Source organism: Seriola aureovittata, chromosome 3, assembly GCF_021018895.1.
Source record: "Seriola aureovittata isolate HTS-2021-v1 ecotype China chromosome 3, ASM2101889v1, whole genome shotgun sequence".
Classification (NCBI taxonomy): domain Eukaryota; kingdom Metazoa; phylum Chordata; class Actinopteri; order Carangiformes; family Carangidae; genus Seriola; species Seriola aureovittata.
In genome coordinates, this window is record NC_079366.1 from 25,813,741 (window position 1) to 25,830,018 (window position 16,278).

Sequence of the window (16,278 nt, forward strand, 5' to 3'; positions counted from 1 at the left end):
AAAGGATGATTGATTATATGATGTGAACCTCTGCTGTTCCATATAAATAGCAGTGTATTAAAGGAGACATGGGCAATAACACACAAACACAGTTTTATCGAGTACCCTGCTGCTCCGACTACACATGAGAGAGATGGGTGAGTTTTGATGTTAAAGCAAGATTGTGTAACTTTTGAGAGAAGAAAAATAAAACACTGTAACTCTTACAAATAAAAAGCAGAAATCATTGACCATAACTTGCACTATTGCGCAATTAAATACACTCTGGGGTTTTGCTGCTGCAGCCTTAATAGGCCTGGTGCCACCAGTAGCTTATGGCGGCTAACGTTAGCTTATACTGGCAGACTGTATGCAGATGTTGTTGGACACTACTTTGAGTAGTTTGTTGACTTTATGACTCTTCTCCACTTGTGCCATTGTTGAAATAGTTATCATTTTAAATTAATGCTAATCACAACTTTAGCTAAACAGTAATTTAGCATCTAAGGAGCTATTTCTAAGTTTTGCTGTTGTGACATAGCCAAAGTTAGCATTAACAGCTGTTTATTTACCAGTCTAGAAGAAATGGTGCGAGTTCAGCATCAAAATTAGTTTCTTTACTCACCAACAGCTGTCTCCAGAGGTGGAAATTAACCAATGTTAACCAATGTTAACTCTTGTGCTTATCATGTCTTTTCTTCTACTGAAGCTAGCATGCTAACCAGCTAGCCCCAGCTTGTCTTGACACTTTCCGATAGCAACAATGTTAACTCTTGTATTTATCATGTCTTTTCTTCTACTGAAGATAGCATGCTAACCAGCTAGCCCCGGCTTGTCTTGACACTTTCCGATAGCGACTCACTGTAGCCTACAATCTGCCCTGAAGACGTAGCGCTCACAGGGCGTAGTATAACCTCCTGTATTATAAAGACAATGATGGCTGAAGCTCTTTCCAAAACTGTCAACAGGCTAACTGATGCCCTCTGTTTTCAGTCTTTACGCTAAGCTAATCATCTCCAGGATCCTGTTCCATACTTGATGAGACAACATGAGAGCAGTATCAGTATCAGTCTTTTCATCTAACTCTTGGGAAGAGAGAGAATAAGCACATTTCGCCAAATGTCTCCTCTGTTAAACTAGAAGTCAGCGCTGACATTTGAATTATTGAACCACGACAGCAATCTTTTCCTTATACCTGAAAGTGGTACTTGTCAATTAATCTTGAGCAGACTGTTTTGGGAATTTGTTGAAACCTTTTTTACGTTTGAACTTTAGTTTTAATTAAAGAGCCTTGTGCCAAATCACCTCATTACACAGAACTGTAAGCAATATTCTGTACAATACGTGTTGATGCCAGACAAGAAAGCGTGGTGTAAGACAAAGCAACAAGCTTTCCATCCCTAATTTAAACCTTAGACACCAGAAGCTCATAGTAAATATCTTTGACCACTGATTCATTAGGATGTTCCAACAATAGTGAGTTATATTTGAACTCTGGGTTCTTCTTGAAGACTCAAATAAAATTAAATGCATTATTAACACTCAGGTAATTTCACACCTCAGTGAGCTTCTGCATTTAATAGTTCAATGTGTTTGCTCTTGGTATAAGAGGAATTGTGATTTCTTGTAAACCTGTATTAGAATATTTAGCAGCTTTTGAAGTGAGGAAACAAGCAGAACGAACCTTATGGTAAAATGAACTAATTTCAACAATGACTATCTTGAACTGAAATTTTCAAAGAGATTGGTTTGGAATAAATTGGCTTTCATTCAAACCAATCTTCTAGCTTTTTGCAGCTGGCAACATGCCTGTTTGTTCACCATTTGTTAATAGCTTTTTAAAAAATCACTTGACTGCAATATTGTAAGTCTAATAAAGTCACACTGTAAGTCATCAATGAACTGGTAACTGTTTTTAGACAATGTATCTAAATTAAAGAAATTCTCATTATTATTAGCTTATCTATTGCACATCATAATAAATTATTAGGTCATCATTAACTAGTGACTAGCATTGCCTATTTAGACATCTCTCCACCAACTCCTGAGAGAAACATCCGGCTCATCAGCTGCTAAAATGATCCACTATGTTCACCAGCCAGTTTCTAACCTTGTGGGCTGTTGATGAGACTGAACAAAAACAGTAAAGTTGCAGGCCATAAGACCAAAACAATGACCTGTAGGGTGCTAAAAAAGATGAGGGATACTGCATGATTATCACAGAATGATTACACACAGTCATAGGATCCATTGTTGCTATAAGATGTTGATTAGTGTAGCTTCAATCTTTAGAGTTATGTTTAAAGACGTCTGATAACTTCCTTAAACAAAGACATATACTAAGTGAAATGGAGAGCAGTTTATCCATCACTTTAACTCCTCATGGTGCCCATATTGTGATTGTGTTTTTTATGCAAACGCTGAAATACATCAGTGTTGGTCATCCAAAGAGCCATAGAGGTACTGTAGGTACATAACAATGTGAAGATTATGAACTCATAAAGACCACTGTGTTCCAGCTGACTGCTGATATGGGGTTTTCTGTCTGCTTCCATCTAAATTTAGGCTGCTGCCACGTTTCACCAGGCGGGACGCATCTGCCTCACCAGGCTTGAGCTCGCTGCGACCACTCACTGTCTGGTAAATAGAACTATGTTCTTTGCCACAGGCTTGATCTAGTGGGCAACTTCATAAATCCAGAAATTTGCCACTGAAATCTGTCAAAGTAATACAGCCTCTCTCCACAGCTGTACCCAGGAAATCAGATTTGTGCAGCGGCACTGTGAAGAGGAACCTGGCGCTGCCCCCCCACCCCCCATCTCTGGGTTAGCAGGAGATGAGTAATTGTAGGGGCTGATGAAGTAGGTGACCCTCTTTAATAGAGACTCTAAACTCTTGTGTTATAGGGACTGTTTGGGAATAAATTTGATTGTACTCCCACTGCAACCCTCAACTCTTTACACAGCCTGGGTCATCCGCTTAGCTGCCTGTGCCCTCTCTCCTACACAAGCTTCCCATGCAGCATCCAACTCCAGACTGCTGGTGACCTCTGTGACCTCTGAGAAAAGCTTATTTTCTTGCTGTACTCCATGGTCTTTTATCAGGAGGCTTTGTGTCTGACAGACAAGGCTGCCAACCGGGCAAAAGAACTGCAGGGTTTACTGCTTGTCATGTGGTTTTTGGTAATTTTATTAAAGATACGTTTACATTTACTCATTTAACAGATGCTTTTATCTAAAGTGATCTACAAGTGAGACGCCTTGGGGTTCAGTGTCTTGCCCAAAGACTCTTTGGCACATGGACAAGAGGAGCTGGGGAACAGAACTCCAACACTGTGATCAGCGAACAACCTGCTCTACCACCTGAGCCACAGCGGCCCAATGCTCATTTGTTGGCCAGTTTGCACCGCATAATACTATATTATTATATATATTATATATAAGGTGAGTCCTGCATTGTTATCCTAAAATCCCATCTTGTACTGGGCCACTGTGTCAAAATCAAGTTTTAACACATACATTCACTGATTATTTTTCGGCCACTTGGCAGCAGCGTCGTAAACACTGACATAAATTTATAGTCGAGTAGGATGAATATGCTAGCAGACAGGGGTTCATTTACACATTCATCAACACAGAGCAACATTAGCATTCATTTGGAGTGGTGTTTATGTCTCCTTGATGAATTTAAGTCCAATATTCACTCTCCATTTGCAACTGTTTCATTCTCCACTAACTTTTGTGGCTAAAAGATCCTCTATATTCACCAGCTTGTACTAACTTTTCAGTCTACTGTGTGGTGCTGAGCAGGGAGCATTTTCTGCAGAAAACAGCTGCAATGCTTGGGGGAAGCAGAGGAGGTACATGCAGGTTAATTGACTCCAATTGAAATAGCTTCACAAACATCTCAAAAAAACAAACAAATTGAAGTATTTAATCTTTGGAAAAACATGTTTCTTTCTCTTTAAAGTTTAATTGGCAGGTGCAAAACAGTTCATTAATTTCCTTCTATCCTATACAGAATCAGTAGTTAAAAGAGTCTGTGATTGTTTCCTTTTAATTTGAAGTCAGTTGCAAACCAACTTGTCATTAAGTGCTTAATAAAATTACTGCCAACAGACATAGTAAACCTTGGGCCTGGTAGTTCTCTTGCACAGGAACTGTTTGGTTTCTGGGTCTCTGTGCAAATATTAAAGGTCAAATATTGTATTAAGGTAGATGTCCATGTGTTGTTTGATTATAAAGCAGGTCTAGGTTCTATATTAATACTGTCTGAGTATCAAAGTGCTCTATCCACAGAGAAATGCACACAGCCTGTTTTCAGAAACTGTGACTTAAAACGAACTGTCAGGACTTCTGTAACTTTGTGATGTCACACACAAAGCAGTCATCGCCCTCAGCCATGCCCCAAGCCTGGCCCACCCGTACCCACCTCCATTTGATCACTCAGAAAACAGTCAGAAGAGAGGATCAGAGCCTCTCTTCTGATTGGCTCACCGAGCTGTTGTTGCTAGAGCTCCAGACAGAAGCCTGATAGAGGAGATGTAAAACTACACTGAGATGGTTTTGGTACTTAAAACCACAAATATATCTTTGTGAAATATGGGACCTTTAAAGCTGCTATGCTGCTGTGTGCACTCCACTGCTGTAATGGGTGCTTGAAGGTGACACGGAACATACACAATGCACAGTGTTTGGGAGGTGGTGGTCAGGGGTCAAAAGGGGCCCAACAGCAAATTTGTGCCCCAGGGACTCCTAACAAGTTAATTCAGCCACATCTTCAGTTAAACCCTCCAAGCTTGTGTTACCAGGAAGTAAATGGGATCAACATTATTAGTGCTGGTGACATCGATGACAGTAGGAGAACAGTAGTGAGATGTCTGACTGTTTTGTGTACTTGGTTTTGCTCATGCTCTGAGGAGGGCATCACATCTCCATGTTTCATGCAAACAGCTCCAAACTGAAATCGATTACTTTCATATGCATTATAAATTTTATATTGAAATATGTTGAATGTAAATAAAAAGGATGATTGCCTTGCAGTGCATGTGCTGACTTGCTAATGGACAACACCACTTTTCAGCAAAGCTAGAACAGAGACAGCGCAAATGCACAAAGCATATGCACAGTAGCTCAAATGACAGCAGTTAGTGCTGGTGTGTGCATGGCACTGATTTATCCCTGCTGAGACAAGAACCTGTTGTTGTTTTTGCAAGTAATGTCATCAGCCTGACAAAAATGAAGATGAATCTGAAATTAAGCAATGTACAGATGATACAATTCAACAAGCCGTCGCAGCTCATAGGAAAATAACACAGGAAATAAGGACATCAAACACATTTATACATTGTGATCATTGTACCACGGAGTCATTGTTGGAAATGGCCTTTGACGGCAGGTTAACGTGACAAAAGGGCGCTGGGAATAATTGGGAGATCTATATCCTTTACCTATCTCTGTCTCTCAAAATAGATTCTCTAGTTTAACCACATAAAGTACATGTTTCAATGCTCTGCATGACCTTTCAGTCTGCCAGTGGAATGCACCATGTAAGTCTCTTTGTGCCACCACAGCATGAAGTAACACACCACAACTAACCTGCACATGCATCACACATAGCTGCAGTGGTGGAGGACATACTAATATCCTGAAAGTCAGCAATATATCACTGAAAAATAGTTATGAGAAAAAGTAATGTTCAGGTAATCAAACTTGATGTAATCAATATTTTTTATGTCAACAAGTGATGTGAGAAGGTTGCTCGTTGTGATGAACCAACATTAAATTGTGATCAAACTCAACTCAAAAATCATTGTTTTGGTTTTATGACCTGGAATTGAACTGTTTTGGTTAATTCACTGTTCTCCTCAACCTTTGTTACCTCCATGAAGGGCAGCTGTTTTGACAGACAAGCTCTGATAAATCCACTGTGCACTACCTGCCCAGCATCAAGCAGGCAACAGATGAAGTTAGCGACTAGCTGGAGAACATAGTGGAGAACTTAGAAGCTATAAAACAAACAAACAGATATTTCCCTCAGGAGTGGGTGGAAACGACGCAAAACACAGCTAAAAGAAGAGCCAACCTTTAATTTACATTCACCAGGTGACAGAAACACAGCTCCAAATAAAGACTAAAGTTGTTCTGTAGACAGTAAAAACTTTACTGTTTGCCACCACATTTGTCATAACTTTACAAGGCGATAGTATGTGATTGTTAATTGTTAATTTTCAGAAGTCTGCAGATGTCTGCCCGGCCCTAATGTGTTTCACCTGTGTTCAATCACCCTTGCCTCCCTTGTGTCTATTTACTCTCTGTCCTCCGTGTTGTCTGCGTCAGTTTGTCTGTTCATGTCCCCTGTGTTACCTCGTGCTTCTGGTTCCTGTTTAAATCCCTGTGTTTCCTTATGCTTCAGCTTACTGTTCATGTTCCTTGTTTTACCTCGTGCTTCTGGTTCCTGTTCATGTTCCTTGTGTTTGTAAGTAAAGTCAGTTCATTCCACCACCTCCCTTGTGTTTTGGTCTGCAATCGGGTCCAGCCTTACCTTAAACTGTGACAAGTTTCATTCCACCATTGCATTGATGCACGTGTGAATTGTTGTAGAACAGTGTTTTATACTCTTTAGGTACTAAATCAGGACCCAGTGTATTAAACATTATTCCAGTTAGCTCTATGAACTCTGAATGGACAGGTTGGACAGACTTCAAACGGGCACACAGAATGCATAACACATATTATGTCCAAATTTATTCCCTTCCAAAAGAAAAAATATTGCGATGTTAATAATTTCTCACCTCATCATTCACACCTACGCCCACCTGTCTTTGGTGACTGACCAGCTCCCTTTGAGTATTCATTATTTCAAGTACAGAAGGCTGACAGGACCACAGAGGACACATTTCAAGCGCTGGCTGTCAGACATAATCACTGATGAACTTTTGACTAAAGAGAACAGACACCGGCTGCGGGTTTGTGTGCGAAGCGATGCGTGTTTGATTATGAGAGAGAATAATTGAAACGGAATGAACCATAATCACAAAAAAAAAAGAAGAAAAAAAACTGTCATAACATTTTACGAGAGACATTTGCAGGAGATAAAATCCACATTTAGACAGGGAATCCATGAAGCTGTAATTCACACACACACACCCACACACAAAAACACACACCCCTCTGCTAATGTTAGAGGCCTTTTATGTGAGATAGGTCAATCTATCAGACAAGGTTTTTTTAAAAATATTTCTCTGATTTATTTTTCCCTTTTCTTTGTCACTTTCGTATGCAGACACAGTGTATCAGGAGTATTTAAAGCAACACAACCAGCAAACATTTTTAATGCTGGACTGATACTCATGTTTTGTATTTCCTATTTCATATTTGCATGTCTTATAAATATACACAGTAAATATAGTAATATCATAAAAATAGACGTAAATAAATCTACTGCCGTCATAATTGCTTTCTAGATTTGTTTGTGAAATTGTGACCTAAATATGCATATTTAATACCTTGATATCATGTTGGGACAATTCTGTGCCATTTATTTCTCTTCACCTAATTGGAAAAAAGTGAAGCAAAAAGCATCATTGAACCTGAACCACAGGCCGGTGGCTTAAATAAAGTGTGATCACGCTGTGATGTCCAGATATGTAATAATTAATGCTCAGCAGGCATGACTGCTCGGTATGGATTCATGGTGCATGAGGTGAAATGATAAGATGAAAATGCAAAAAAAAAAAAAAAAAAACAGATGTATGAAAGGACAAATCAATGTCAGACATGAAACGTGAAAAAATGCTCAAACAGAATCTTAAAAATGTTTGTTCTTACTGGCTTTTACTTTCATGCTGGAGGAGATCTGAGGCTCGTGCAAATACTTTTGAAAAAAAGTGACACAATATATCTTAAAACTCGTATGAAAAGGTATGATTCATCCTCTGGAGACCTTCAGTGTCTTTACAAAATTTCATGTCAGTCTGTCCAATGGTTGTTGACCGACCCAAGAGTCATGCCGCTAGCGTGCACACAGACAGACAGACAGCCAGAAACACACACACAGCACCTTACAATTCTTGAACTTGCATATGATTGATTTCTCAAAAAAAGATAAATGTGAGAAAACACATTCATATTGTGTTTGAAAGTCTGACCCATATTTAAAAAAATGATTTCCAGCCTTCAGATAATGCAGAACTATCATCACTTATCATTGCTTCCAGTCTGTCCCTTTATCCCTGACAAGAAGGTAATGACAGAAGTTGTAAATTATGATCATTGTGTTGAGAGGAAAGGGAGAGCGAGGAGAGTCTATAGATACAAAAAGGACACATTTACAGCTGTGTCTTTCACCTTGGTGTGTGTGAATGAGTCTGAAGAGAAGCTGTCCTCCCCTTAAGTCCTCAGTGGTCGTTTGTATTGGAGTGGGCTGATGATGAATGAACTCACTGTTGGCCAGCTAAAGTGGTACATCACTCACTCACACACACACACACACACACACACACAGATTAATACAAAAACAGAATTTCCTTTGAGACTTGTTAAAGCTGCATTAATCAATATGTTTATATTAACGGTGAATCAAATGACTATGTTACATGAAAGGGGGTCACACAGACTCATTCACTGTGAGTGAATGACTCTGTGTTCACCCCTGCAGTTCCCCTCAGTGCTACAGAGTCTTACACCTCAATGTTTGGGTTTTATGACCTGCAGCTTTATTGAGCTCTCATCATCTCTGTGTCCACCTGCACCAAGCTCTGATAAACCCAATGCACTACCTGCCCAGCACCAAACAGCAGACAGACAACGTTAGCGACTAGCTAGAAAAAAAGTTGATCATTTAGGAGCTAAAATAGCCACAAGTTTCCCTCAAGAGTTGGTTGAGAGCAAAACGGAGCTGTTACAGCTTGTTCCACTCCCCCCGAGTGACCAATAATCAATTAATACTGTTTTAAGAATCTTCACTCCCTGAAAAATAAAGTATTCTGTAGTGACATCAAAAATCAAATGAGTTATTTTCTGGTTACGATTCCAATTATTGTTAATTTTACAACTGTTTAAAGGAGCTATTTGTACGTTTTCCCTGCTGCCAAACGTAGCCTAGTTTTTGCCGGGAGCGGATGGTGGTGATTGTCGCTTGACAAGAGCTTCAGCCATTGTTGCATTTACAAGACAAGAGGTTAAAATACGTCCTCTGAGCAGCGCTACGTCCTCAGGGCAGATTGGGGGCTATAGTGAGACAAGCTAGCTGATTAGCATGCTAACTTCAGTGGAAGAAAAGACGTGATAGAGACAAGAGTTAACATTGAAGTTACTTTCCACCTCTGAAGTCAGCTCTTGGTGGGTAAAGGAATGAAGTTTGATGCTGAACTTGCAATATTTCTTCTAGACTGGTGAGTAAACAGCTGTTAATGCTAACACTGGCTATTTAGCAATAGCAAAACTTACAAAGAGCTCCTTTAATATTTGGATGCGCGGGCAAGATCAAGCAGGTGAAAATATGTATTCTCAAGATGGATCTCTTTCAGAAGATTTAATGCCTCAGGTTTATATTTGATAAGATGCAATGTGACAAAAAGGGCTTAAAGGATTTTACTGATTTTAGTTTTTAACAGGCCACATGGAATAATGACTGTCTCATGACACTTCACCTCTCTACTTGTGCTCTTGTTAATCCTCACCCTTTAAAACCTGGAAAGCCCTTTCCTCCAGGCTTCACTCCAAACTGTGTTTAATTATCTCTAGGATGTTTTTTTTTTCATATGTATAACCATATTTTACTTGGTTCACAATTCATCAGCTGATTAATTCATCTTGTACCCTGGTGTCTTCAGATCTGCCTGTATGTCAGCACAGATCACCAAGTCAATAACAGCATTAATATTGATGCAAGTTGGAAAAATACAACAATAATAATTTCTCTTTTTGATTTACTCTTCTGTTTTCTGTGTGCTGTGCTGTGTAATTAATTATTTTAACCATCCAGCCACATATTGATTCCATTCTAATAAACAGCTAAAACAGCGGCTAGATCCTCCTGTTTTTATGTGCATCCAATTCCATATGTTCTGTCAACCAGTGGCATCATCATTTTTCATTTATGAAAGCTTTTTCATTGCCTTTGTATGGACTGTGACTATGGCAGCAGCTTCGCCGCATACAAGTAAAGCTGCTCTCCCCCATATGTTTAGTTTCACACATAAAGGGAAATGTGCTGAAGGTCTTCATCATGAAGGAAGGAGGAGCAGGAAAGAGAAAAATCAATAGGGTAAAAGTGTTGATTGATGAAACTGACTGCCTGAGGGTTGAGGGGCCTCACTTCTATAGAAGCTGTTCCCTCCCACGTTGACTCCATGCTCTTCCCTGTTGTAAGACCCTGAGAGATGTTCGCCTCTATCTGACTTGCATATAATCCGACCAAAGCTATTAGATCTGCAAAGGTCATGGACGAAAGAGTCATTTCCTATGTAGTGTCACTCAGATCACAGAACACGGCAGAAGCAATTTTTGAGGCTTCACTGATTACCAAGCATAGTCCTGGCAAGTTCGTGTTTTAAGTGCAGTAGCATTAATATTCAGTACAAAGCTGCACGGTGCAGCAGAGGAAAGTAAATCACATGAAGCAGAGATTTACTGCGGTGTATCTCATGTTCTATCAGTGTATTACATCATGTAGTAAAACGACGAGTGTAATACAAGATGCACTCTGCTAGGGTTGGACTAATATCAGCCTTGACTTCTGGTTACACCAAACAAAACCTTAAACTATACAGATATGTGCTGTTATATTGCAGGATTTGTCAGTCTGAGGACTTTTGGTTGTCTGTGGGTTTGTAACAACATTTTGATTTCCTCATGTTTCATTCAGAAATGTGTGTGTGCTTAGTTACCATAACATAGACCCTTAGAAATTCTTGTTGCTTCTCTTTAGCCTTTGACAGGCTGTAAAAGGTTCGGCCGAATTCTTTCTAAATAACTTTGTGCACTTGATTGCACAACTTTATTATTCTTTTACTAACTTGTATGTACCCTCTATAAGTACTGGTGAAAAAATGTTGTTTCAGTAATAAGACACTGAAACTTGAGGAGGTTATGTTTACGTTCATGTTTGCTTTTCTTTACTCAACAACAACAATGTGCTGGTTCCTTCCCAGTGGTGAATGGTTAAGCTACATACAGTTTAACCACCATGTCCCTTGTTCGGTGCTGGCCTGGTCTCTTTACTCCCTGTTGGTCTTATGAGCTGTCAACAAAATGCAAACAAACAAAAACGTAAAAAGGTAGTGCGACTGCTAATCATTCACAATCTGTGTCTACTCGAAATGTGTTCAAAACTGGCCAAGAGAGATATTTCTGACAGAAAAGTTGGCCCCAAAATCACTCCACATCAGCTGAAGCCCAGTGCTGTTTGTTTGCAGTCAATTCTAGGAACTCTAGAGTTCCTCTCCTGCAACACAGAGCAACAGATAAATCGACCAATTTACACTTAATTAATGTACAGGCTGCATATAATGCAATGAAAATGAATTTGTCAATGAAAGAAGCTGAAGCTGTAAATGTTAGATAGTGGCTAGTCAGTGTGATCTGCAGCTTACATACTATGTAAAGAAAAATGTTTAGCATTGGGGTTTGTTGTATTTATATGGCTACTGCTTGACATGGTCTTTAGATTATGTTTGTCAATACTACCATCCAATGTGTGATTAATGTTATGTTTAGTAAAGATGTGTGTATACGTCTGGAAACCACATGGCTTTTGGTATAATTACTTTCCTGCTGAATAAGCAGGGGAACATGATTATAACTGAACTTGAGAAAAAGCGAGGTGGGTCGCTACACCGTTGCTACCTAACCCTAAAGAATTTATTAGGGTTGCTGATGAGCACATCATCCATTATTGATTCTGTAGATATTGGCATTCATATCAGCTTTTTAAAATCCAATATGAGTGGAACTGCAGTGTCAGCATACAACATTTGCAACACATATCACTCCATATGGAATGAATCCGGTAATGCTGCTTTTCTGGCTGGTGTGTTTTAGCTCTTCTTTTCCACAGTTTGCTCTCAGCCTTTGCCACTTCCGTCTATTTTCTTACCTCCACAGCTCCTCCGCCCCTTCTGCCCCTCTCCACCACCTCTGTCTTTTCCCTCCATCCCACCTTGTTAGCACCACCATCACACCTCACTACTTCTCCTCCCAGTGTGTGTGTGTGTGTGTGTGTGTGTGTGTGTGTGTGTGTGTGTGTGCATGCCTTTATTCTCCTTCCATTCACCTGACTCACCTGCACTAATGCCTTGATGCTTCTTATTGTCCCATGCCAATCAAGCCACCCTGCAGATAAAACACATCTGTAATTGGTCCCATCCCAGCTCACATGAGCAGACCGATAACTACACACATACAGCTACACACACAAACACACAACTCCCATCTTTCATAACATAGCAAGTGATTCCCAATGGATTGCTGTTGGGTGGATTATTGATCGCAAGACAGGTGAGTGAAAGCAACTCATGGAAATAGAATGTAGAATACACACGATCTTACAAGACACACACTTCTCTAAAAATGACTGTGTATTACTCGTTACATTTAGGATGATGCAGAAACAGTTTCGAGATGCCTTCTGTGCCGACAGTGTTTGCTCTCGAGGGTTGCCCTGTGGACTGTTGGGAAACACCAAGGGGGGAAACAATTAATAAAAACATGTGACACACACATGCGTTTCCTCCCTGCCTTGCTTGCTCCACCGATTTTGCTTATTTCATTAATTAGTAAGCATAATTTATTTTTCCTTTCTTCCCTGATAGTGGCTTCTTCATGCATCATCAGGTGGCCTTGCGTCCGTCTGTCTCACTCCCCCTGTGTGTATGTATGTGCGCATGAGTGTGCACGTCGCCCATAAACTAATATTGTTAAAGTATTCCCCGGGGCAGAGGAGCACTGGAAGGCTGAATCAGCTATTGACTCTGTCCTCCTTCATTAGAAGAGTATAAAATCACTACTTTATTGATTCCTCTCTTTAACCTTTGCCTCGTTTGATCTCTAACATTGTTTTCTTCCAGTCTCTCCCCATTTTTTTCCCCAATTTTCTTCTCTATTTTACCTCCCATGTCTCGCTTCCTTTTTTCCCATCCTTCCATGCCTTCCGTTTTATGGACCCATGATGACAACGAATTCTCATTTGTCTGTCCTCACCTTCTGCTCTCTTTTATCTATTTAATATCCTTTTTTCTCCTTATTGTCCCTGTCCCTCCTCTGTGTTTACAATAGTTACTGAGGCAGCATCTTGTGTCTGGTTGACCTTGAAGTGACCTTGCTCTGTCGATTATGAGTGAATGATTTGACTGACTTAATTTCTGTTTCGGGGGCCCCTCGCACAGCCGTCCCCCAGGAGGGGTATGTTCTGCATCACGACGACGTCTGTCACTCAAAAATCAAGAATAAATGTGAATCGACAATTAGGAAACATGAACGTGAGCTTAGTCTGGAAATAAAAAAAGACTATTCAAATGCACTGAAGCGATGAGAAAATGTGTAAAAAAGCATAATAGTCTGCAGTAATTACGTGTTCCTTGGGTTTAATGACTTTAACACACTGCCTCAGATGACCTTTGATGCCATAAGCCTTTTTATATCTATCTGAATCACAATTATTAGTCCACACCATCTCTGCAGTTAATTGTTAATACGTTAAGGGCGGCGTTGCTGTGCCAACAAGACAAGCTAACAACATATATTGTGGATTTTGATGTCAGCTGCCTAACCCTTTATTATAATCTATATAAAACTGGAGGATTTATGTTTGTGGTGATGTTTACGTTCTTTGAGTGGAAAAGCCACTGAATGTTTGACGGCTTCCTGTGAACTGCTTTTACATTTTTCACAACAGATGGCATTGAAGGGCACATCTGCAGGCACTTCTGCTGATTTACTTCTGTACACTGTGTGTGTGTGTGTGTGTGTCTACATGTGTATGCGTTTTGTGTGTGTGTGTGTTTACGTCATCTTCCAGAGATCACTGCGTTCAGGCTGCCCTCAGGAGGGCGAGGGCAGGTGGAGACGGCAAAGAGAGCCACAGAATACCCACGAGAGGTGGAGGTTTGGGGGGGGGGGTTGACTGAGTCACACTATGACAGATAAAGAAAGACAGTGAGGAAAAAAGTGTTATTAGCCAGTAAGCAAAGGGTGATAGGGAGGTCCAAGAAAAGGAGACAAGAGGGGAGGGGCAGGGGAAGTGATGAGGACAGTGGACTGAAACAGGCAGATTACTCTTGGGGGTGAAAGGATTAGACAGAAAGAGACAGTGACGGAGAGAAAGGGGTCTCTTGTGTCATTCTGGAGAGGACATGTCTTCTTTCTGACCTTTTCAGACGAATTCACACCCCTCCACCCTCTCCCTCTTGGATCTCACCTAACCATTAAAAAAAAAAATCTCCCCTCATGACTCCCTCTAGCTTTTATTTCATGTTTTCTGCCTCTTTTCTCACATAAGTGTTGGTGAGCAAGGGCAACTGCTCTGACCTCTCGTGCTGCCGCTCTCCACTGGGAACCTCTTGTGGTAAATTAGTAATCACAGCTAATTTGACTGTTGCTGTGAAATGGTTCAGAGGACATCAGCTCGTGGCCAAGAAGAGACAGAGACAGATAATTAAAACTCTAGGTAAAAACAAGAAAAACATACCCCAATCTTGCTGGATGTCATGTCTACTCTGTGTTTTCTCTGTTTATATGGGTGGCACTGCGGCTCAGTGTTTGGCACTCTCATCTTACAGGTGAGGCTTTGGTCCTTCCAGAGCCTCGTCTTTTGCTGTGTTTCTATGTTTCCTCAGAATCTTCTTCCTTTCAGGTCAAAAGATAGAAATGCAATTCAGGTATGAGGAATAGTCTGGCCATTGTTATAAGACCATGTCACTTGTCACAGAACTAGAGTTGGTCCTTGGGCGCTAAGCCGAGGCTGTCAAATACAAAAGGATGACTTCCCGCATAGGACATAATGAAGTATTTATGCAGACGCAAACTCAATACATAAGAGTCATTGTTTGTTACAAGGTTTAGCAACATTGGCGGCGTGTCGCTAAATCACATTCACTTGTAAATCACTTGGTATAAAAGCATCTGCCGGATTAATAAATGTAAATGTAATGTAAATCAAGTTCAGCAGTTCAGTGCCAGTTAATTAAACATGGATTTCAATTCTTCTGGCTACAGCATTGTGGTCCAAATGGTTTTATTTCATGTCACCTGTGGCAATACTGATGTTAACAATCAACCCTAACCTTGTTTGCGATCTTTAAAACTGCCGTCAGTGCCACACCTGGGGCCATTTTTTTCATGCTCAAGCCAAATGAATGTCATCAGTGCCAGATCGGTCTGCTATGGTGGGTACAACATCCATATCTGCTTCTTCACATTTAATAATAGCATGTGCTTTTTAATAATGAAGAGCCAATGGCAGACTGGCTTTTGGCTAGTAGGCCTGCCCCCACATCTTAAATATTTATGAAAAAAATACAAAAAAGATTTAAGATGGAATTATGCTTTTGGGCTAAATGTCTGAGCAGCCCCTCTTATGTATCCTCCACTTCATCATAGACTGGTGAATATAGCAGTGCTGCTCTCTGTGGGACAAACTATGCAACTACAAATTTTGATGTCAATGACGTTCCACTCAAAGTACATACAAATACTAGATTGATGGAAAATGTGATGCACATTGATTAATATAGTAGGATGTCTGAGGTTCACTATTGACATTTAAGTGAAATAATTTTATTCATTCACTATCATAGACACGTGTGTTTAGTTTTGTAAAACACCCCACAGTGCAGCTCCAATACTCAACCAGCAGCAACAGTCTGCTTCTGACACTCTCGCGATATTCCAGGAAGTTTCGCGATAACACACGCATCCCATTCGAGATAAAGTGGAGGGATTTCTGTGTATGTGTGTGTGTGTGCAGTGTTGCGACCAAGCCAAGCTAACAAGCTAGCAGAGCAAAGATAACTTATCTGAAACTAACCTGCTCCTCTTCACAAACAAGTCAGCTCTGAGGTGAGGACTGCTACCAAGCGAAACTCCAACAACACAAAGACCAGTTGGTTTTTAAATAGCATTAGCTTGATATCAATATCAACCTTCGAGTCGCTGCAGAAACAAACGCTCACAGTTAAATTGAACTCATCCTTTGCGTGTAACTTAGTTTTACAGCAGCACTGAACAACAGTTAAAACAGATAAACACGGAGACATGAACGAAAAATTTAGTTATTTGACGCAACAAAGCGTCTAAATAT

The 16,278-nt window shown here is 40.3% G+C and overlaps 1 protein-coding gene and 1 long non-coding RNA gene across 3 annotated transcripts in view; one reads left to right on the top strand and one right to left on the bottom strand.

Moving 5' to 3' along the window:
• Positions 1 to 10,947: 10,947 nt before the first annotated feature.
• On the bottom strand, positions 10,948 to 16,109 carry LOC130166692 (uncharacterized). 2 transcript variants are annotated; one of them, XR_008827189.1, is made up of 4 exons: positions 16,006 to 16,109; positions 14,668 to 14,825; positions 12,265 to 12,314; positions 10,948 to 11,223 (listed from the first exon to the last, which is right to left on the bottom strand). It is a non-coding gene; the product is annotated as an uncharacterized LOC130166692 (long non-coding RNA). The 2 variants fall into 2 exon arrangements; XR_008827190.1 differs by lacking the exons at positions 10,948 to 11,223; positions 12,265 to 12,314 and adding an exon at positions 14,011 to 14,113.
• mad1l1 (mitotic arrest deficient 1 like 1) overlaps positions 15,893 to 16,278 on the top strand; it is a 60,376-nt gene continuing 59,990 nt past the window's right edge. The window contains exon 1 of the mRNA XM_056372399.1: positions 15,893 to 16,037. The gene's annotated coding sequence lies outside the window, so the exon portion shown is untranslated. The remainder of the gene's footprint in view (positions 16,038 to 16,278) is intronic.